At 36.3% G+C, this 25,118-nt stretch overlaps 1 protein-coding gene across 1 annotated transcript in view; it reads left to right on the top strand.

The window, feature by feature from the left end:
• Positions 1-1,606: 1,606 nt before the first annotated feature.
• Positions 1,607-25,118, top strand: part of EMCN (endomucin) — a 137,477-nt gene continuing 113,965 nt past the window's right edge. The window contains exon 1 of the mRNA XM_036764785.1: positions 1,607-1,627. The gene's annotated coding sequence lies outside the window, so the exon portion shown is untranslated. The remainder of the gene's footprint in view (positions 1,628-25,118) is intronic.

Here is a 25,118-nt window from a genome sequence, read left to right as displayed (position 1 = left end):
AGCCACCTTTACAAGAGCATCATTCAATTGCCACTTAATAGGTGTGAAAAGACCCCAGAATGACATCCTGAGACTCCATTCTTCTCTCCATTGGTGACCGTTTACAAACATTTACAACCAGTGCTTCTGATACAATTTAGGGGGAGAGACAATACGCAAATACCTACATACACACAAGCTATCTACTGGAGTTAGCACAAATTCATCTCAAACTCCTAAATTTTCTACAGGTACATACTCAGTCAAATGACAATACATGTTCTTAAGGATGAATCTGAGGTATTATAATATCCTAAAGTGCCTTCTGGATCTTTAAATATTAATATTATTGGCGAGTCACTTAACCCCAAATGCCCTACCTTCCTCCCTCAAAAAATATATTAAGTATATCTAACTATGGGTAGCTTGGTGACATAGTGGATAGTGTTAGGCCTGGAGTCAGGAAGCCTCATCTTTGTGAGCTCAAATCTGGCCTCAGACACTACATGACCCTGGGGAAGTCACTTAACCCTTTTTGTCTCATTTTCCTTATCTACAAAATGAGCTGCAGAAGGAAATGGCAAACCACTCCAGTACTGTTGCCAAGAAAATTCCAACTAAGGTCGTAAAGAGTCAGACATGACTAAAAAAGGACTGACCACCATATTTATATTCTGATGGCTTCAAAATGGATAACTCATGCAGTATAAATATAGGTACAGCATACATTATATATAAGACTCTGTTAATAATGATGATAATGATGATAGACATAATGATAATAAATACCTAACATGTAGTAAATAGTATGTGGAACTTGGAATCAGGAAAATCTTAGTTCAAATCATTCCTCACATACATAATAGCTGTGTGACCCTGGGCAAGTCACTTAATCTCTGTCTGCCTGTTTCCTCTTTGGGAAAATGGGGATAATAACAGCACCTATCTCTCAGGGTTGTGGAGAGGATTGAATGAGTTAATATTTATAAAGTGCTTTGCAAGCCCTAAAGGACTGTATCAATGCCTGATGGTATTATCTCAGATAATATACATATATATATATATTGTATTATATATGTGTGTGGGTGTGTGTATACATACATATATACATATATAAATATGTATAATATGTATATGCATATATATAGTTTGCCTATCTCTCTCTATCTGAACATCTATCTAAACGTCTATCTCCTACCTTGTATCTATCAATGTTTGTCTTTCTCTATCTAAATATCTAGTTGTCTGGGGATATACATAAATATAATATATCACTATTATTTATAATCTATAATGTATCATATATCATATCATATATTAATTATGTTATCTCTAACAATTCTGAATAACGGGAAGTCTGTTGTTAAAGTTAAGGTCCTAAATGACACATCATTTCCCACTTGTCTGAATAGTCTAGTACTCTATGGCAGAAATGAATTAAATGAGTTTGGTAGGATTTCCTCCTTAAATACACATGTTGGTTGTTTTCCAATACCATTTCCATGACGGTTCCAAGTTGATTGATCATTCTTGTATTTTCCCCAGGATCAGAGATGGCTTATGGAGTCAGCTTGTATAATTCCCTGCTAAATATGATCTACCTCCAATGTTTCTTTGCTTCTTGATTTTGAACAATTCACAGCACTAGGTAATTCTGATTGCAGTGACATCCCCCTCCCCCCCCCTTCCTTGAGATAAGACTCAAGAACCTTTTATTAAGGGAGGTCTTTGAGGACTCTAGCTGGAATCCAATGCCTTGAAGCCAAGTGAGTTTCTCCTCTGGCCTACTGGCTATTATTGAATATACAATTGTGTATTGTGCTATTAAGAATCAAGCATTTAACTTCTCTATTTTTCAGTTTCCTCATTAGTAAAATGAGGATGAGAGCACTTATAATCCCTATGTCACAGGGTTGTTGAGAAAATCAAATAAAATCATGTATCTTAAACATTCTGAGCACCTTAAATTGCTACATAAATGCCAGCTATTTTTTAAACCTTCTATCCTAAACAATTAAATTGCTTTTTAAAAAAATGTTGTACCAGAGGAAGAGGCATCATTCAGTTCCTAGAAAATTCACTTCTAAGGGGCAGCTAGGTGGCACTGCAGGAGATAATAAAGCACTGGCCCTGGAGGCAGGAGGACCTGACTTCAAATCTGACCTCAGACACTTATGAGCTGTGCAACTCTGGGCAAATAATAGTAGTAGCAGTAAAATTCAACTCTGTAGAAAGTTTCATTCCCAGGCATGAAGATAAATGAGGATTGGGACTGGACTTGTGTGTCATTTCATTGGCACAGGGCAGAGATGTCAGACATAGCTCATGAGCTGCATACAACACTCCCAAAGTGAACATTTAACAAAATAAAACAAAAATGCAATAATACATAGATAATACTACAATGTGGTTTTTTCTAAGTAAATATATAGCCCAAAGGGGTCTTTATGCATGGTTTAGTGGTCTCTGTTTCTGTTTAAGCTGGATGCCACTGGCATAGGGAACTCCCAAGTTAGGAAACTTATTCTGCCAATACACAATGGCGCTTTCCAATCTGTAGTCTCAGAGCTTTGTGTGAGGTACTGAGAGGTTAATTAATTTACTCAGAGACACAGAGTCAGATGTGACAAGAGCAGGTCTTCCTGGCCCCCAGGAGAGCCCTCCATCCATGATGCCACATATACCACAGAACCTTTCTGTCCATGAATATCCTATTTTCAGGGTGATATTATATATCTTTAACTTTATTGAAAATTGGTGTGAAGACTCCTTGTAAACGGTAACTCACTATACAAGTGTCATTATTATTATCATTGTTATCATCATCATTATTATAATTATTATCGTTACCTGGCCCAAGACTATAACTTACAAGAGACACAATGTACAAATGTCAAATGGGATACATGATGAAGCTTTTCACATTTAAAGAGAGCTTTGCAACTTAGTATTGGAAATAATTCAGCTTAGATAATATGCTAATAATAAATAGCATTTTATATAGAGCTTTACTTAACAAATATCTCATTTTATCCCTACATCAACCCTGGGGTGAAGATGCTATTATTTTCCCCAATTTACAGCAAGTTTCTAAGATAGGATTTGAACTCAGTTCTTCCTGACTCCATGTCTAGCTCTTTACCCATTGCACCCCAGGCTGACTGAAATGATAGTATTTGTTATCTTTTCTGATAGTACTTGAGTACTTGTAAAAGATAAGAAACAGAGAGAGATGATCTAATGTCATAGATATGAACAGAGATGACAGAGCTAAAGATACAACTAGAGTTAGAGTTAGATGAATAGAGATACCACAGAGTTTCCTATTTCATCAGTATTTATGAAGCCCAGCATTTGAAGCAAACTCTATCTGGAATAGCTTGCCAGTGCTGGATCAAAAGTCAGGAAATAGGTTCAGATTGCATCTCTGTCACTTATTACTGCGTGATCAGGCAAGTCATGGGGGCTAGATGGCTCAGTGGATAGAGTGCTGGGCCTGGAGTCAGGAAGAATTATCTTCCTGAGTTCAAATCTGGCCTCAGACACTTACTAGTGTGATCCTAGGCAAGTCACTTAACTTTGTTTTCTTCAATTTCCCCATCTGTAAAATGAACTGGAGAAGGAAATGGAAAACCACTACAGGACTTCCTAGGCAGGGCCAAAGTCCTGAGGAAGAACCCTGTGATAATCCCTAGGGAAGGCTGTACAGACCACAGGACTCCCAGAGGAAGACCAAGTGGTAGCCATCCCTTAATCTGTGGGGAACACAGGGTCTCCTAAGGGTCAGACCCTAAGGAAGACCCAAGCGATGGCCCCTTAGGACTGCGGTAAGATCACAAGGCTCCCGAGACAGGGCCGGAATTCCCAAGTGATGTCCCCTTAAGAAGGCCGTGCAGACCACAGGGTTCCCCAAGGGAATCCAGAGTGGTAGCCCTCTTAACACCGCAGTGGGGATCACAGGACACCCCAAGACAGGATCCAGGAGTAAGCCTGGCAAGCTTCGGCTGCCTGTTGCTTCCCTTCACTTGACCCTAGGAAAATCCATGTGATTTGCCCATTCTCACCCAAAGAACTCAGGACCAGAGTGGGCAGAGGAAGGCATTTTATTACGCTCCCCGAGAGAGCGGGTGCAGTGCTCACAGGAACACTCACACTGATACAGCTGCAGGAGCAGAGGTAACCATTCCCTCCACTCCTGCTAGAGTCATGGTTAGTTTACAGTCTTTGTTTTTGACATAGTTTTCCTAGGTTATACAGTTTATATATATAGGATAATAAGATACAGAAGCAAAAGTGAAGTTAATTAGATTTTCCTTGTCTTAGTTTAGGATTAAACTATATTCTTTTACTTCCCCTACTTTCCCTCTTTAACATATGCAAATGATGCAAATCAGTAGGCCTGGATTCTTGACCTAGACCAGACCCTAGATAAGCTTGAACAGGTTCAAGTGGGTTTGGCCTCTCTAATTCCCCAGACTGCCTTCTCAAAAAGTATGCACATGCATACAAGCCTCTGACCTCTCACCTGACCTACCTTGAGGCCTGGTCTGGGCTAAAGCTGGGGTGGGGGAGGGCAGGGAAGCACACCTTTAGTTCTGTGGAAACAAAACTCCTCCTCCCATTTCTTAAATATGTATGTATGTATTTAGCTAAGACAATTTTCTAGGACCATTCCTTGTTTGAGGTCAGAAAAGAAAAGTTTCTCAGATAGAGAAATAAGCATATCTACAGTGACTTTCTTCCTTGTCCCCTTTAAAAAAAAAAGAATGGATTTCTCCCACTGTCAGAACTACTGATACAGTTCTCCAAGGCTTTGAGAATATAATCTGAAAGGTTTTCAGCTGCCTGCTATTAAACCCAGAAATAAATTAAAATATTGAGTATGGGGACTTTTTCTTCTTCCCAAGACATTGTCTAGATCACAGCACATGCAGCTGTTTTGAAAATGTGTTATAATGATCCTACCAATATGCTTTATTATTCTCATTATTATTTTATAGGGCAAAATACTATTTTTAGTAGATACAAATGAAAATATTTAAGTGCATAAGACATAAGAGTTATATAAGATGCAAGATGACTCTGGATTCAAATCCTCTCTCTGTCACTGATTTTCCTGGTGAAATTGAGTTAGGTGCATCACACCCCTAGGCCCCAATAACCTTGAAAACAAGGGGGTTGGATTAAATGCCTCCTGAGATACTTTTAAGCTGCAGATCAATGATCCTCTGATCTATGAAAAGTAGGTTAATCAAAGGAGTTCCTTTGATTAACTTGATGACCTTGGAGGGTGAGGAACCTTTGTTCTTACTTTGTGACTGAATCTCCTTGTAGGGGGTATGGGTAGAGCTTCTTAAAATGACTTAAAGTACATGGTTAAATCTCAGGGACTAGGGTTTCCCCTATGAAGAGTTGGTTAGTTTGGAGACCACCTTTGGCACCTCCTTAGCAGAGTTATAACTGGAGAGGGATGTTGCCTTAGAATAGGAAATGTTAAAAGGAGGCTAACAAATGAGTATAGTCTTCTAAGGAAGGGGAGGAGGGGACTCTGTTCAAGCAGAGGAGTGGAACTTGGCCAGGCACTAGAGGTAACAGGAATTACCCAAGCTCTCACTCAGGTGCACCACGCACCTGACAGTGACCTGGTAGGCCAGCAGGTAGTCCTTGAGGAGCCACCTGTCACAGTATTGCCCAGGAAGAGGGGGCAATCTAAGGATCAGAAGAAAGCTGGTGTATCCCCTTTAGCCCAACAATTATTGGGTCAAGTAAAGGAACAGCAGGGAAATGAGAGGAAAACCAATTCCTTTGGAAGTTTGGGCATTCCAGGGGACACCTCTACCACCTAATCCAGTTATTCTTAATTTACTTTTATGTCATAGGTCCCTCTAACAGTCTGATGAAACCTATGTACCCCTTCTGAGAATAATATTTTTTTTAAAATATAAATAAAATATAAAAGATTATAAACAAATCCAATTATTGAAATACTTATCAAAAATTTTTAAAAAGTTATGTTTTCCAGGATAAGAACTATTGCCATAATTCTTGGAATTCCCTGCCTTCTTCAAACTTTCCTGAGACCCAGAGCTTAGGGCTAGACAAGAGAATTAGCCCTATGAAGGAAGGTGGGTAAGAGGTAGTAGGTCAGGCAATGGGAGAGAAAAGCTAGGAAGAAAAAATGCCTGGCTTTCATTTTGTATTCTCTGCAGCCTCTCAGAATGGTTTGTCCTGATCAAGAAGGGATCACAAAGGTGGGAGCAAAGTAGAGGAGAAATCCAAACCTTTAACCCCTGCTGGAGGGCCATGAGAATTTTTTTCCCTCTATGCTTTGCCCTCCCAAAATCCTGAAAAATTTTTCTTGGGAGTTGTGGGGGTAGGGTAAACTAGTGGCGAAGATGAACATCCTCCTCCTTGCTTAGCTATTTGTCTCAAGGCAGGAGATCAGGGACAATTGTTCTGGAAGGACTGACACCCCAATGTGGCCCCAAAGTACCACATTTCAATAACCCAGATGAAAGAGTGCTGACCTCAAGGTTATAACTTCTCTAGTCCCTATTCTGACATACTCTCTGGGACTCTGTTTCCTTCTCTGTTAAATGAGAGGATTGGACAAGGTTATCTCCAAGAGCATTTCTAGAAATTTGGACTCTGAATTCACCTTAACTTTGTCTCAATTTCATTAAGAATTGAATATGACCTTGAGAAAGTACATACCCTTGGTCAATTATACAATCATAGAGTTGGACTAGATAATTCCTAAGATCTCTTCCAGTTCAGACATGATATTGTCAAGGTTTAAGTCACAGGGGTTGGGAAAATTTGGATTCAGTCAAAAGGCCACACTTAAGGATTTAGAAGGCCACAGGTTCCCCACCCCTGGTACTTTAAGAGAAGATTGAGGAAGAGCTGGGGGATGACTTCTGTGTCTCCTTCAGACCTTACCCCCAAATCATTTGATTGCTATAAAAGTTTCCACTCTGTATCCCCATCACCCAGTAATCAGTCTTCTAGGACATCAAGTGTGAAGATAGAGCTAATGAGTCAATAACCTGAGGTAGTGTTTGTTATGTTCAGAGTAAAAATAAAACAAATTTTAATTAAAAATTGATATCAGCAATTATAATATATCTACATGAGTGAAGAAAATGAAACAGGACACCTGTGGAGATGTCAGCTGATCACTGCCTCTTCAGCAGCCACAGCTACTGAAGACATAGAAAGCAAAAAATAGATAGATAGATAGATAGATAGGATGGACAGAAAGAGAGACAGACAGATAGATGGATAGATAGACAGACAGACAGATAGATAGATAGATAGATAGATAGATAGATAGATAGATAGATAGATTGATAGATAGATAGATAGATCTTGCCACCCAAGTCCTTAGCACTGTCAAATGGTTCAACATCAGAAATGAGTACATTTTTTTCAATGTAAATTACATTAAACCAGATGCATTACCAATGTTACTGACTTCTGCACCTGAGAACTATGAGACCTTTCTATCTACCCTGAAAATGAGCCCTCCTCATATGTATTTTTGCCCTCTAGAAGAGGAGGCCTCCTTGAGAGCAAGGAATACCTTGCTTTTGTATTTGAATCAATAGTGCTTAGCTCAATATTTTTGCACATAAGAAGTTCCTAAACAATGCTTATTTATTTCATTCATAGAAGGGAAGGGGATGATTCTAGAGATGGCTCAATAACATCAAAGGTTTTCACCATCTTTAGCTAATAAATGGGAAGTACTTGAATCTCTATAACTGATAAACTTGCCATTTTGTCAAGGATTTTATGATTTTAAAAGTACTTCCACATAAACGTGTGCTTTGATCCTTACAACAGGGATCTAATCTATGGGGTAGATGGGGCAGGGATTATTATCTCTATTTACAAATGAAGCAACTGAGGCTTAGTGTGGTCAGTGTTCCTTGTCCAAGGCATAAAGCTCATAATCTGGGACTAAAACCTACATCTTCCAACATCAAGGTTAGATCACTTTCATTATACCATGAGGTGAGGGTAGTATATTGCTCGATAGAAATTTTAGAACAAATCATAGTTTCCAAATTCTCATGTGAGATTTAATGATCACTTATCTTTATTAATTTTTCAAAGAATCATTTCACTGTTCTACCTACAAAATAGGACATGAACTCTCTTCTACTTTGGAACATAGCCATGAACATATAAGGTCCCCTTCCCTTTTCTCTCCTCTTCCCCCATCCTCAATTTGGTAAGAACATTTTGCCTAAATTCCTTACAATTCTCACATAATCTCACTGTGGGTAAAGTTAGTGCTGCAGTACAAATGTCCTTTCCTGCCTTTTGAACTATTGATAACACTGCTTGACAGAAGTATTCTAAGGATAGACTAGATAAGATGAAGACTTGGCCAGAAGTCTTTTTCTTGTTGTCTCTTTAAATAATTACCCCTCTCCCTTTTCCAAAGTTGATGGCAGGAAGGAAACTTGGAATGTGCCTATCATTCACATTTTAGAGGTTTTTTATAATTCACGTATCCCAATTGTCTGCATCTATTCTCAGAAATGATAAGAATATGACATGAAGGAAATACTTTGTACGGCTATCTAATATAGTAATGAAATGGTATTGTAAAGTGACAATGTTATAATGATCAAACTATGTTAAATTATGTATTTCAAGTCTCTTTAGTCACAAAAATAAATATGAAAATACCAATGTGCTATTTTTTTGAGCTTGGAAAATTCCATTGATAATGATATAAATTCCCAAAAGTTGTTGTTATTCAGTCATTTCAGTAGCATCCTATTCTTCAAGACCCCATCTGAGGATTTCTTAGCAAAGATGCTGAAGTGGTTTTCCATTTCCTTTTCCTTCTCCAGTTCATTTTACAGATGAGGAAACTGAGGCGAACTGGATGAAGTGACTTGCCTGGGGTCACACAGCTAGTGTCTGAGGCCAGATTTGAACTTAGGTCTTCCTGGCTCTGGGTCCAAATAGTCAGGGAAAACATTTTTTTTCATTTTCTATGGCTGAAACCTAGTTCTTTCTTCCCAATATTTTTACTTTTGACACTTGAAAGGTATGTACAATCAACAGATAACAAGTACAGTATGGAATAGTTTTGCCTAAGTCAATAGTTTCTCATTCTATATAAAATAAATCCCAAAATGTAAGTTGAGGTAATAAGCAGTGTAACCATAATCCTTAGTTAGCAAACCAGTGTTTAAATTCCACACTGAAAAGGCCCTTCCCTTTCTTCTTCCCACTACAACACAGCTAGAAAAAAAAATCTGAACTCAAGATCTGAACTGAGATATCTATCAAGTCTCATGGGGAAACCATTCCATGTAATTGTAGCATCTCAGAGTTGGAAAACACTTTAGAAATCATCGAACCCAGGTGTCTCTACCCGCTGCAGCAGTTAAAAGAAGTTAAATGGACTTTGGTCCAATTGAAACCCAAGTCTTTCAATTCCCAAAACCTTTTAGTAATGTCATGTAATCTCCTAACCCATTACTGCAAATTGAAGTATTTCCCTGTGGTCCCTTTATCCTCAGATTTATGATTTACCTATAACAAGGGTAGTCTGAAGAGCCCCAGTATGCTGAATTGGAGTGTCTCCGATGGAGCTAATATGAGCTTGGCTTCATGCTGAAGGATATGCGCTATGGCTTCTTGCTAAAGGATACTCATGATTAGAGGCTCTTGGTGGGTTCTCATGGGATCCCCCAGCTTTAAACCATTCTCTTGATAATCCCTGTTACATATGTCCATTCTATATTTTGTACTTGTGTTTGTTCAATTTTGGTGGTGAAAATGATGATATTATTGAGTTTAGCTACCTCATTTATTTTTTTTAATTGTTTTTATTTTGTTAAGTATTTCCCAATGACATATAAAAAGTAATTATTATTTTAAAATGCTGAGTTCCAAACTCTATCCCTCCCTCCTGCTTCTCTCCCCCACCTTGGGAAGGCAAGAAATTAGATTTGATTATACATGTGAGGTCATGCAAACCTTTCCCATATTAACCATGTTGCAAAAGAAAACACAAACAAAACAATAAAAATAAAGATTTTTTAAAATATGTTTCAATCTGCATACAAAGTTCATCAGTTCTCTCTCTGGAAATGAATAGCATTTTTCATCAGGGATCCTTTGGAATTATATGAGATCATTGTCTTGATTAGAGTAGCTAAGTCTTTCGCCATTGATCATCATTACACTCTGCTGTTACTGTGCACAATGTTCTGTTCACTTCATTTTGCATAAGTTGATATAATCTTCTTAGGTTTTTCTAGAACCATTTCTTATAGTGCAATAGTATTCCATCACAATCATATACCACAACTTGTTTAGTCATTCCCCAATTGATAAGCATCCCCTCAATTTTCAATTTCTTTTGCTACCTCAAAAAGAGCTGCTATAAATATTTTGTACATTAGGCCCCCTTCCCTTTTCTTTGATCTCTTTTGGATATAGACCTAGTAAAAGTACTACTGGGTCAATGGTATGTGCAGTTTTATAGCCCTTTGGGATAGTTTCCAAGGTTGTTCTCCCAGAATATTTGGACTAATTTATGTCTACCCAATTTTTCTACATGCCCTCCAGCATTTGGTCACTTTCATTTTCTGTTGCCAGTTATGCCATTATAGGGTGGGGTTCTTTGTTAGGTATTGGTGGACTAGATGACCACTGAGGTCCCTTCTCACTCTAAAATTCTGTGATTCTGTGGTTCTCTGAAGGTTGGAGCTGTCCATTGATGGTCCCTCAGACCTATGCAGAAAAGCTTAGTCTGTCCTGTGATATCCAAGCAAATGGTCAAATGCCCTCTGTGTTTATTTGCAACAAAGTGTGTACCGGTCTTTCCAACTGAAGTAGGAGGAGTTATCAGCTTAGATGGCTCAGTGATTGTTGATGGACACACTTCAGTACCTTTTATGGTATGTTTTTGTTTGTATGGCTTTTCATTGACAAGGCTACTATAGAACTTAACAGTTGGCTGGCAGTTAATCAGCTTGCTAAATCAGTGGTATCAAACACACAGTCACACGCAGCCCATGATACTTCCATGTGCAACCCAAGCAGATTAAAATGTAATTGGGAGATATTTAAGAAAATAAATGAAAATACAATAAAACATGATAAAATTACATTTTTAAAGAGTCATGGAGGAAATGAAATTTATCTCTTTGCTTCACTGTTTGCCTTGATAAATAATCAAAAGAGGGAAGGAAAAAAGGAAAGCCAGACAAATAATATGATGGATTTAAATTATTCTCATATGGTATCGCTGACAGGGTGCAGAGAATCAGATGACATGGATTCTAGTCCCAACTCTGATGATACTAATTAGCTACGTGATCTTGGACAAATCACTCACCCTCAGCAAGTCCCGATTTTCTCCTTTGTACAAGGAGGGACTGTGCATTCTTGGATCCTTTTTATCGGTATCTATTCTAGTTCCATGCATCAACAGCCTAATGATCTAATGAATTATAGTGCTAGTTTATCAGTATCCTATTTATACTATTTGTTTTCCAATATGTTCCTTGATAAGGTCACTTAAGAGAATTGCATGAAAAGGTTACTACCATCTAAAATGAGAAAGCTATTCCATTATGTTTCTCCACAGGAAATCCTCTAATCTGCCTACTGGTTTGACCCTAGGAAAATAAATAATTGAGTTTGCTTACTTAATACAACATGGTTACAATTTGGTTGGAAATAGGAAACAGCATTCAATAAAAACAGAAGGAAACATTAATAGGCTGCTTTTATATTAGGTTAGAAGTGCTACCAAGAAGAATTTGACTGAATAAATCTTTCAGTTCCATAATCTGCTTGTATTAGAGGTCGACATTGACATCACTTGACAATTTAAAAGGCTCTTGACCCTGTTGATGTCTGTGAAAGAACAGCTTTTGTCACTAGCTGATGCAATCATAGGGATGATATAAAAGTCTCATCTGCTGGAAAGTAAATGACCATGTATACTCATGGTACATTCTCTATTAGACAGTCAGGGCAAGAAAGAATGTCCTAATGAATCCCATTTGTCCTCATCACTGTCTTGACGGCTTTTGGCTTTATTTTCTCCTTAAGCAGACAGTTTTAAAAAACATTAAGGAAGGCTCCTGTAAAGGCAGATCATTTTTCTTTCTTCCTATTAAACCTGTTTAGTATTGAAAGCATTTCAATAAACTTATGCAATGAAAGAGAAAGCTTTAGAAAAAGGAAAATTGAAGTCAAAAATGTTGAACATCGTACTATTCAACTCACCTACATCAGTACTACTTATTTCCACTTATGAATCCTTTGAAATGATTATGAGTATATATATTTTGGTTAAGAAACAATCTATGGCTTATGTCCAGAATGGGAAGGAAACTATTTCATGCATTACATTTGTTTAAAAAAAATTGTAGCCTCAATGTTAATTATATTATTATTTTGTATGAGTTTTGCTAGACCATATCATATATTAGCTATAGGCAGCTAGGTGGCACAGTAGATAGAATACCAGGTCTGGAGTCAGGAAGAACTGAGTTCAAATCTGGCCTCCAACACTTACTAGCTGTGTGATCCTGGCAAGTCTTGGGCAAATTCTGTTTGCCTTAGTTTCCTCATCTATAATTAGGATAATAGTAGCACCCAATCTTTCAGAGTTGCTGTGATGACCACATGAGATAATAATTGTAGAGCACTTAATAGGTGCCTGGCACATCCTAAGTACAATGCAAATGTTATGTAGTAAGTAGTAGTAGCAGTAGTAGCAGTAGTGGTGGTGGTGGTGGTGGTGGTAGTGGTAGTAGTAGTACTAATGGTAGTAATAGTAGTAGTAGTGGTAGTAGTAATAGTAGTAGTAGCAGTAGTGGTGGTGGTGGTGGTGGTGGTGGTAGTGGTGGTGGTAGTAGTGGTACTAGTGGTAGTAGTAGTAGTGGTGGTAGTAGTAGTAGTAGTAGTGGTGGTGGTGGTAGTAATAGTAGTAGTAGCAGTAGTGGTGGTGGTAGTAGTTGTAGTAGTAGTACTAGTGGTAGTAGTAGTAGTAGTAGTGGCACTAGTGGTGGTGGTGGTGGTGGTAGTGGTAGTAAGTAGTAGTAGCAGTGGTAGTAGTATATGGTGGTAGTAGTAGTAGTAGTAGTGGTAGTAGTGGTGGGTGGTGGTGGTGGTGGTGGTGGTAGTAGTGGTAGTAAGTAGTAGTAGCAGTGGTAGTAGTATATGGTGGTAGTAGTAGTAGTAGTAGTGGTAGTAGTGGTGGTGGTGGTGGTGGTGGTAGTAGTGGTAGTAAGTAGTAGTAGCAGTGGTAGTAGTATATGGTAGTAGTAGTAGTAGTAGTAGTAGTAGTGGCAGTAGTGGTGGTGGTGGTGGTAGCAGTGGTAGTAAGTAGTAGTAACAGTGGTAGTAGTATATGGTGGTAGTAGTAGTAGTAGTAGTGGTAGTAGTGGTGGTGGTGGTGGTGGTGGTAGTAGTGGTAGTAAGTAGTAGTAGCAGTGGTAGTAGTATATGTAGTAGTAGTAGTAGTAGTAGTAGTAGTGGCAGTAGTGGTGGTGGTAGTAGTGGTAGTAAGTAGTAGTAGCAGTGGTAGTAGTATATGGTAGTAGTAGTAGTAGCAGCAGCAGCAGTAATAGCATTAGTAGTAGTATATGGTGTAGTCTTTATTAGGCTATCCCATTTATTAGTTGTAGGAAGCTAGGTAGCTCAGTGGATAGAGTGCCAGGCCTGGAATCATGAAGACCTCAGTTCAAATTCAGCTTCAGACATTTACTAGTCATGTGACCATGGGCAAATCACTTAACTTCTATCTGACTTAGTTTCCTCAATCATAAAAATAGGGGAAATAATAGCACGTATCTTTAAGAGTTGTAAAGATCACATGAGATCACTGTAAAGCACTTAGCACAGTGCTTGGCACATAGTAAGCGTGATATAAATATTAGCTATTATTGGTATTTAGGAAATGCAAGCATTTAAAATTCTAGTCTATTTGTAACAGTGCAAATAGACATTCATTGACTCAAGAGAGAAGTTCCTCATAAGCTTTGTGCAATTTTTTCAGTTCAACATAGTTTCATAATGTCAATAAATTGCTGCTAATAAGCACCCTTTCACTATTGATAATAACCTGTATGACATGTTGATGTCAAATATCATGTCAAAACAACCCCAGAAACCTAGTTAATAAATGAAATGTCTAAGTACATAATGATATCAAGCAAGAAAAGAGATAAAATAACATAAAAGTATTAATGAGGAATGAAGCATTTTTTTTTCCTGAGAATATGCTATCATGAAAAGAGCCCTGCCTTTGTGGTCAGGAGACTTGTTATCTAATCTTATGTAACTTCTCTGGGGATCAATAAAGAAACATTTATTAAGCACCTACTATGTGCCAGGTGATGGCCACTTCTATTGCTATATAATGCATATAGTAAAACTTCATTAATGAATATTACCTGGGAAAAAGCCAATTGGAATTAATGGAAAGCATGGATTCTAGGATTTTATTTAAAAAAACCAGAATTCTATGACTTTTAATATATCTGTTGTTGAATTGTTTCAACTCTTCATGTCCACATTTGGGGTTTTCCTGGCAAAGATACTGGAATAGTTTGTCATTTCCTTCTCCAGCTTATTTTGTAGATAAGGAAACTGAGGCAAATGGTGAAGTGATTTGCCCAAAGTCACACAGCTGTTAAGTGTCTGAGGCTGGATTTGAACTCAAAAAAGGGGTCTTTCTGATTCCAAGCCTGGCCCTCTATCCACTGCAGCTCCTAGCTGCCTCTTTGCACATAGTAGGCACTTAATATATTCTTGTAGGATTGAAGAAAACCCCTTTATATTGATACTATTGATTTACTTAGGAGAAATTTCCTTTTGAATATTATAAAATTAACTTGATCTCAGGGCAGCAAGGTGGTTTAGTGAATAAAGTACTGGACCTGAAGTCAAGAAAGCTTAAATTAAAAATCCCACCTCAGATACTTACTAGCTTTGTGACCTTGGGAAAGTCATTTAACCTCTGTTTGTCTTAATCCACTAGCCAAGGAAATGGCAAACAACTCTGGTATCTTTGCTAAGAAATCCCATGGACGATATGGTCCAGAGTGTTGCAAAGAATTGGACACAATTGAAGGAAAAAAATTTCATCTCAAGTTTTATATTAGCCCAACTTCTAAGTAAGTGGCATCACAATTATCCAAAGTCTTTCTATATCATATCCCTTGGAGTGTTGCACAAGAAACTGGAGTTGTGATCCTGGTTGTACCACTAACTAGCTGGTTGCCTTTGGATAAATCTCTCTCCCTCTTAGGGCTTTCATTTACCCATGAGCAAAATGACAAAAGTGAATTGAAAGACCTCTGAGGTCTCCTTCTAATTCTCAGTCATAATTTTGAATACTGTTTATTCAGGGAAAGTATCTTCCAGCACGTAGGAGAAAAAGAAGGAAGAAAGGAAGGAAGAAAAAAGAGTGAGAAGGAAGAAATGAGGAGGAGGAGGAGAAGGAGGAGGAGGAGGAGGAGGAATACTAGTACTAGTAATACTACCATATAAATTTTTAATCTTTTTCTATGGGGTTTAGATAGAAATGGTCTGGAACAAGTTGATTCTTTTATATTTAATGTTCTGTAGACTAATGCACAGGTGGATTCACTATCTAACATCATCAAGTCGTGGGGGGCAGGGTTCCCACTAGTAAGATTTTGTTTTGTTTTTGTTTCATATCCTTTGGCAATTTGCCTACAAGGGAATGTTTATTAATCTCAAAAATTTTGACATGAGATTTTTTCAGAATCCTTTATGAAAAGATTGCAAAGATTCTCCCAATCTATATCTTTTTTTTTTTACTTTTTCTACATTGGATTCTTTCACACAGAACTTTTATATTTCACTTAATAAAAGTTGTCTGTTTTGTCTTTTATAATCTCCTTTATTGTGTGTCCAACTGTATCTCTTTCCTTACCTGTAGATGAGGAAACAGACTTTTGAGATTTAGAGTACTTGTCTATTTAGAATTTATTAAGGCATACGGTGTAATATGTTCACCTAAATAAAAACATTTTTACTGACTTTTCCTCCAATTTACCTTGTATTTCTTCCAAAATAGATTTCCTTTCCCAGTAATTTACTTTCTTATATTTATAAAGTGTTAGGTTATTATACATTTTTATTTTTATGTCTTGTTTATTTAGTCAATTACACTGATATACTAGTGACTAGTAATAGATGGCTGGGAACTACTTCTAATCATTTGACATCTGTTACTTCTAAATCTGCTTCATTCATACTTGATTCATTATTTTCATTGAAATTTTAGTATTTTATTCCTCTACATATTTTTATTACTTTCCCCATTTCTATAAAATATGTCATTGTTAATTTGATATAATTCTAAATATATAGATTAATTTTTGGCATCATCATAATTTGTTGCTACAGTGAATATCACCCTTAGGTCTATAGTTGTTTCCAATTATTCTAAGAAAATAGCTTTATTTTATTAATTACTATTATTTGTTAACAAAACATTGTTTATTAGTAATAAACAACCATTTATTATATCACATATGATAATATTTATTTGTTAAAATGATATTTTTATTTCTGTGGATTTCTAGTAACTCTTCTCTTGCACTTTCACCATAGCACACTCCATGAAAAAAAATGTTCAATGGAATTTACAAAGTTAATGATATTCTACATTTGTAGTAAATTTAGAGGGGATACTCCTCATATTTCTTTAAATTCTAGAAATTTTTCATTCTTTAAACTCATGATCCACAATTTGTTCAATCCCTCTATAATAAAGAAGCATGTGCTTTGTTTCCAGTTTTTATACAACAAAAAATTCACCTATAAATACTTTCAAATACAAACAGGGCCTTCATTTCCGTCATTAACTTTCTTATAATATATGTCATCAGTTGGATTGCTGGGGTAAATGCTATGCAGAGTTTAGTGACTTTTCTCACATGACTCGAAATTGCTTTCGATAGCAACAGAATCAATTCATAACACCACCCATAGATCATTAAGGCGCCTACTCCATAACCCTTTTGACATCAGTTATTTTGTACTTTATCATCTTTTCCAGTTTGATCGTTTTGAAGTAAAACTTTAGAGTTGTTTAATTTACATTTTTATATGTAATTTGGAATCTTTATGCCACTGTTGATTGTATTTCCTCCTTTTAACACTATTAATATGCTTGTTACATCTATAAATGGTCCCCTAAGCCACTTTTCCATTTTTTGACCAATGCCAAATTATTTTTATTGTTATTGCTGAATAGTGCAATTTCAAATCAGGTAATGTCAGAACCTCTTTGTTATTACTTTTTCCCCCTCTAATTTCCCTTGACAGTATTGACCATTTATTATTCCAAATGAATTTTGTTACTAGTGTTTCTTGTTCTATAAACAATCCGTTAGTAATTTGATTGGTAAAAACCAAATCTATAAATTAACTTAGACAGTATCATCCTTTGATTACACTGGCATGGCCCAAACATGGAAAGTCAATATCCTTCTGTTTCTAGATTTCTGGAAAGAATGTTTTTTTTTTATTATGTCCAGTGTGTTTTAGTTGGTTGAGCTAGATATTTTATATTTTGAATGAGATTTTTCTTTCTATCTTTTTCTCCTAGCTTTTGTTATTACTTTATAGAAATTGTAGTGATTTTCTGGATTTATGTATCTTTTCCAAATCTATTAATCAATCAATTTGTTTTTTTCACTAAAATGATAGTGTTTTCTAAGTAAACAATCAGGTCACATGCTACTAGGTATATTTTTAAAATTATATTTGTTCCAATCCTTTAGTTCTCTATCTTACCTTATTGCTATCACAGCTTTTCAGACTTTCTTCTTGACACTGCCACCCCACCTCCCTTTGAGTCCTCCCATTGCTATTTTCCTTCTCTCCCATAGCTCCCTCCCCCCTGTTTGTCAAAAGACCGAATTAATTATTATGCATTCTTTTCACAACCTGATTAGGTGGGAAAGAATTTCCAGTTGCTCTGTCTCTGTGCACCCTTTCCACACTCCAGTTACTTCCCTCTGTTATGTCTCCCAACCCAGAAAGATAATTTTCTTATAGAGAATGTGGGGTTTAGTCTTCAGCATTGAAATTCAGATCTTCCTTTTATTCTCTTAATGCTTAAGTCCTCTTCAAACCTTTAGCCCCTTAAAGACGTTGTTGCTTGGTGAGCTTTTTTGCCATCTCTTTAGTAATCAATATTTAAAAAAAAAGACTACCCTTGCTTTATCCTAGAAGCATTACATAATTCACTGTAATTGCCATACCATTTCTCATGTTTCTCTTTTCTTCTCATGTTTACAAGTTAAATACTGCTCAGTTCTGTTTTCTTTAGAAAAAACAATGAAAGGTATTTGAGATGCCTTTTGAAAATGAAATACCACTCTTGCTGAAGATCATCTTTTTATTGATAATTAGGCTCATCTTTGCACAGTATGTTATATTGGGGTGCATCCCAGTTTCTTTTGCTTTGGGAATATCATGTTTTTTCTCTTCAGTTTCTCATACATGCAGAAGAGTCCTGGAATATTCAAATTCACTAACCTACATAGCTGAAGGCTTATCTCTTGGATACTTGTAAAAGAATTTCAGGATCACAGAATCATAAATGTAAAACTGGAAGTTCCTTCAGGGGCCATCTAGCCCAAGCCTCTCATTTTAGACATAAGCAAACAAGACCAAATAGGAAGGTTATGATTTCTCAGGGTGACAGGTAGTAAGCATTAGAGGTGGAATTTGAACCCAGCAGGATGTGGAATAGCAGTGGTTTGTCTCTGGCTTCTGCCTTTTGTAGCTTCTACCTGAGAGGAACACCACTATGTTTATAGGGCTTTTCCTCAATTATAAAAGTCCTTTTCCACTCTGTTTTTTGGGTTTCCCTCTACTACCTGAAAACTGGGAAACCCTTCTGTCTGCTGGCTTGGCAAGATAAGTTATGGTGTGGGGGGAGGGGGAGAAGTGAGGAAAACTCAGCAATGCAATGATTAAGACAACTCCAAAAATTCATGATGGAAAATGCTATCTACATCCAAAGAAAGAACTATGGAGCCTGAAAGCAGATCGAAGCATACTATTTTCTCTTTTTTGTTTGTTTTTCTTTCTCTTGGTTTTTTCCTTGGTGTTCTGAGTCTTCTTTCACAACATGATTAACATAGAAATATGTTTAATGTAACTGTATATGTATAGCCTATATTAGATTCATGCTGTCTTGGGGAGGGAGGAGGGGAGGATGGGGGGAAAATTTAGAACTCAAAATCTTATAAAGTGAATGTTGTAAACTAAAAATAATTAACTTAAAAATAAAAAAGGAGGGAAAAGAGAAAGGACTTATGTTGAGTCTATGCCATGAGGGAAAAGGGTAGAGGGCTTCACAGTAAGAGCCTGAAAAAGCAAGGCTATGCCTAAGATCTATACTAACCAGGTGGTTAAGGTAAGTGAGAGATCTGCCTCTCCACTAATGTCAGAAGTCTCTCCATTGTGTAGACGTGGTTCTATCTTGTGTTCTTAGTTTTAATTACTAGAGATTTCATATATTCCTGTTGTGCTAAGGCTATGAGGTGACCAGATTTTTCTAAGAATACCTACCTATTAAGAATACCAAAGAATATGCCAATCATAGAATTTTTCCTTTGTTTCTCTAAAGAACATTTGTTAGTTGTAATTATATGTTCTTATTTTGGTAGGTTAACTCTAAATATTTTAAATGTTTTAGTAATTTTGAAGAGTTTTCTCTTTTTGTTTCCTTTAGGTCTGTATTAGTATTGTACAGAAACAATAATGTTTGGGGTTTTTTGTACATTTGTTATTTATCCTTTGACTTTCCTAAAGCTATTAATTATCTTCATTAGTTTCTCTAATTGTTCTCTGAAATTTTTTTAAATAAAATATCAGGTCAACCTAAAATGGGGGATACTTATATTAATTTTTTGTGATGTTTGAAGGCCTAAATTTTTCTTTCTAATTATAGCTATTTAGAATAGATGGAACTATGTTAAATAATAGTGTGTAGAGGAAACATCCTTGCTTTACCTTTGCCTTTAATGGGAAAATATAATATTCTACCATTGACATAAATGTAGAACTCACTCTGGGCTCATTCTCTCAACTCCAAATCGTTTGGGTGATCAGATCTCCAGAAGGCACCTGCCTGCTACTACCTTCAGGGTTCTAGGTAAAGGTCTAAGAGGCTAAAGTTTCTGATACTGTTCTCATAAGCTCCTATTCCAGTGTACTCCCCATTATCAGCTACATTTAATAAATTTTTAAAGATTATTTACTCAAGAGATAGAGCAAGGAAAATTTTCCAGAAACATCCTTCCAAACCAAGGATGCACTGTCTCTTTGCATACAAAAGGCCCCTATGTAGAATGGGTTCATCTTTAAAGAGCGCATGAGGCTGAAGGTACATTCATAACTCCAAATTACTTAAAATTCTTTTCTACCTTCATGGAAGTTCATGAAGTTTCCCTTAGGGATAAATTTCTGTTGCATTCCAAGCATCCATACCTTTATTCCTAACAATATCTTTCCCTGGTATGTCTAGTTTGTTCCCAATGCATCTCTTAGCTCTGGATATAAGACTCTGCCTGCTATGAGATAACATTGCTACTAGCTCTGGTGGATACTCCCCCAATATCAATGGCAACTCCAAATAATCCTACCTTTCAAAGGTCTCAAAGTCATCAGCTGGTCACTTGGGGTAGGGAAGGGGATGAAGAAAGAAATTTGATACTTCCCCAATTTCCACCCTCTCAGGAATCCTTTGTGGCTGGATTGGCCATCACTTGACTCACTGCTACTGGGGTTGTAATTCTCAATTTCCTTGCTTTATTATTTTTTCAAAAAGGCATCTGATTTAGTCAATCACAAGATATTTCGTGTGCTTATCCAAAGAGCAAAGTACTTCAATCCTCAATTCCTTAAGTATGTATTCTTTTCTAGTTTATACCTTGGTTAGATTGATTCATTCAAGAAGTCCTGATCTTCTTTCCCTGTTTGTATTAATTGGAACTGGGGTAGGAATGCTTATCCTTACAAAAATGTTTGATAGGATTCAAGAAGGACTCTTCTATGTTTATGCTGCTTAGATTTTAGCATGAATGAAGAAGGACTATGTTTTGCCAAAGGCTTTTTTCCCCTTGGATCTATTGAAATAGGTTTATTGCTAATGGTATCATTGTTGATATGACTAATTATGTTAAGTGGTTTCTTATTGTTCCACTATCCTCACATCCCTGGTATAAATCCAGCTGGGTTATAATGACTTTTAAATATATTGTTGTAGTCTCTTTGCTAAGATTTTGTTTGAAATTTAAGTATTATATCATTAGTAAAATCAGTCTGTTGTTAACTTTATCTGCTTTTGTGTAACAGAATGATTTTGTCTCATAAAAGGAATTAAGCACAGTGACTTTTCTGCTAATTTCAAAAAAAATGCAGCAAAGGGATTATGCTTTTAAAAAAATTCATGGAATTCACATGCAAATCCCTAGGCTCAGTATTATTTTTTGATAGCTTATTTAATTTATTTTAATTTTTCTTCCTAGATCGAATTTTCAGATACTACATCTTTATAATATTTAGATATTACGTATCTTCTTAATCTGGGAAGTTTATATTTTTGTACGTATTCATTCATTTACCTTTTCTGCTTTGCTTGAAATAGTAATTTCTAAAAACTTTTCTGTGTTTCTCTTGCTCGTGAATTCACTAAATAATTTTGAATTTTTTGTATATTTGTTTTCTCTTACTATTTTTATCATCATCTTAGACTTATCAACTTTGCTGATCATTTTTATGAATTTAATCTCCTTGAGAGCAGAGAGTGTTTCATTGTTTTGGCTTTGTATCCCCATCCATGGTGCCTGGCACAAAATAAATGATTAATGTGTTTATTTATTAATTGTTTTTAATAGCTCTTTATTAGTTCAGCACTTTTGTTTTTAATTTTATTTATCTTCCTTTTGATTTTCAATATGTCTTCTTTATACCTATTTTAGGAATGTTTATTTGTTGGTTTTCTAAGTGTTTTGTTGTATATTTGACTCATTTTTTCTCTTCCATGATATCTGTTTTCAGAGATATAAATTTTCCTCAATACCAATAATATCACAATGACACATTGATGATCCTGCATTTAAATACTGCCTGATAACCATTTTCAGTTTGTCTGTAGTGAGTATGAAGAATAATTAAGATAACAAACACATCATAGGAGACCTTTTCAGGGCATACATTTTCCTCCCAGGACTCATTTTAGTTGTGTCCCTCAAATGTTGACATGCAGTTTTGCTGTTGCCATTCACTTTAAGATAATTTATCTTTTCCATGATCTGGCATTTGATCCATTATTTATTTAGGAAGCTATTAGTCAGTCTCAATGAAAGCCTATATGTTTCATTCATGTTTCCTGTATTGACTTTTTTGTTGCATGTGATCTGTAATGAATGATAGGGATTGGCGAAGCAAAATCAAAAAGCCAGAGGGTCCTTTTCTTTTCTGAGTTTTTCTTCATTCTGTACACAGAATGATGGAAAAATACCAAAGGATCCATTTGAACAAAATAGTTGAGATTTCAGGATAATACCTAGTGGCTAGTGTCTGTTCTTCCCAGCCAACCTGGAGACACTTTTTGAAGACTATAGCAAGAACAAAAAAATATATGCCCGGGAGTTTAAAGACTATCTGGAGGGTATTTACAATCATTTTAACCCTGTCTTCACTGGTAAAGAAAAAAAAACTGAGACAACAAACAAGATAAGATTTTTTTTTCCTAGCAACAACTTTTTTTCCAAATTCCATGATTCTCTGCTAAGAATTTTATTTCTCATACTTATTATTAATTCCAAGTAGAGTGAGATATTGCCAATAAAACTTGATTCCACTTTAAGCCATTTCAGAAAATGTCTTTAAGATGTGATCAAAGGTGGAACAAAGCTTTAAAAAATGCTCATGATTTTTATGTGAAATGATAGCTCTAACCTCTATTTCTTCCCCATGGGAAGTCACTGAAGTTGGACCTTCTCTCTCCTGCCACATGTGGGCAAAGCTATCACATGTCCTTGTCGTGCCATTTGTACAGATTCTAAGTTATGAAGTTCAGCAACTGGCCAGTTGAGTTCAGAGCTGGGAAGTATGCAACTATGATATGGTAGACTTGACATTTACAAACTCAAGGTACAAGATTCAGTACAGGATGATTTCATTTTGGGAGGACCTGACATTAAGCATTTATTACCTAGCAAGTCCCAATCAAAATTGTGGGATTTTATTTGTTTTAGCTCTCCACACTCCACTTTCAGAGACCTCCCCTGCCTTAGGGTCTGGGTTCTCATAGAACAGGATACCTTACTGTAGAACCTCACATAGGTTTACTCTTTCTAAACAACATGCTGTGAGTCAAGTTTTTCCCATTTTCTTTTTCTACTCTTGTCCTCTAATCTAGCAGAAACTGATGCTTGCTGTCTATTCTGAAAAATTTATCCATGAAAAAGTATTACTGGCTATCAATGGCTAATATATTTGCAATGGCAAGTAAGCAAATGAAATATGTCTATCTTTATCTCTATATCTATTTCCATCTCTACAATTCTTTAACTTGATGATCTCATCAGCATTCATGGGTTAAATAATCATCTCACCAAAGATGATTTATAGATATAGATAGATTAGAGAGATAGATAGATAGATAGATAGATAGATAGACAGATAGACATATCCACCCTAGTCTAGCTCCTGAGCTTCAGTCCCCTCTCATTAACTTCCTATGGCACATTTCAAGCTGAATGTCTCATAGTCATGAATTCATAGACATGAATGTCTCATATCAGACTCAAGAGATTCATAATATGGCTCATTATCTTCCTTCCCAAAAACACTCTTCTTCCAAACTTCATACTACCATTGAGGACACCACCATGACACTGATATCATCTTCAACTTTATACTCAACTTCCACCACCTATCCAAATCAGTTATACTGTCTTTTAATTTCTAATTCCACAACATTCTATGGATTTGATCCCTTCTCTGCATTCATGCAGCCTCGAGTCTCATTCAGGCATTCATCCCTTTGCATTTGAAATGTCTCAGTAGCCCCCTAATTTGTCTTTTTGCCTCAAATCTCTCTTTATTCTTATATAGCTTTAAAAAAAACTAGTCCATTATAGTTCCTTTAGTTTTTCTTATGAAATTTAGCTCATTTGAGCTTTAGTATGCTTCACACTATTCTTTTAGGACCATGCCATGCTTTTGTATCCATCCTGTTACCTACATTTCCTTCTACCTTATGTATATGTCTTTTTAAAAAGCTAAGTTAATTGGTGAGTTCTCTGTGTATTCCTATCTCAATTCTATCTCTTTTGTCCTCTTTGTCGGGGTAGATGTTCTTTGTGTCTTAAGAATTTTATCCTTCTGAGTTGACCTCCTGTGTATTCCATGTTGTTGTTTGTTGTTGTTGAGTTGTTTTAGTCCACGAGATCATATCTTTGAATCCTTTGAAATCTGCTTTCCCCAAATCTAGGGTGCATGTCAGATATAAGTTCCAAGAGAAAGTTGTCACTTTCCCAGAAGGGGCTTATCACTCCCATTGCAGCAACCACTTGCAAGATTCAGGTCCAGAATAGAATTTCCCCTTCTTGGTTCTTCTGTTTGTTGAAAGATAAGATTATCATTAAGGCAAGTCAAGAAATAATCAGAAAGACTGCTTTGGGAGGGGGAGATAGAGACAGAGAAACTCTAGCTACTGTCTGTATAATTGAAATCACCCTTCTCTACCTCTAGATGTCATTTATTTCTTGACTCTTCATCTCTTTCCTTCTATACAGGTGATCTTTAGAATGATGTTCCTCCTTTGGTACTACTCATCCACTGTCTGATGTGCTTCCTCCCCTGAGTTCCTGGATTTTCCTAGATGAGTTTACCCAATTTTAATATATACATGATTCCACATCACCCCTCCTTTTACCAATACTGTTTCTTTTGAATATGGCATAACCATCAGTGTCCAATCATTGGTCTCCTTCTATCTACTTTAAATGAAATCTGTGATGCAAAATTAGTTTTCTCTTTCAGTAAAGACCTCTGGACTTCAATCTTACTTGGTAGCTATA

Source organism: Trichosurus vulpecula, chromosome 6, assembly GCF_011100635.1.
Source record: "Trichosurus vulpecula isolate mTriVul1 chromosome 6, mTriVul1.pri, whole genome shotgun sequence".
Classification (NCBI taxonomy): Eukaryota; Metazoa; Chordata; class Mammalia; order Diprotodontia; family Phalangeridae; genus Trichosurus; species Trichosurus vulpecula.
The sequence above is the reverse complement of the archived record's forward strand: the minus strand, read 5'-3'. Positions and strand labels throughout refer to the sequence as shown.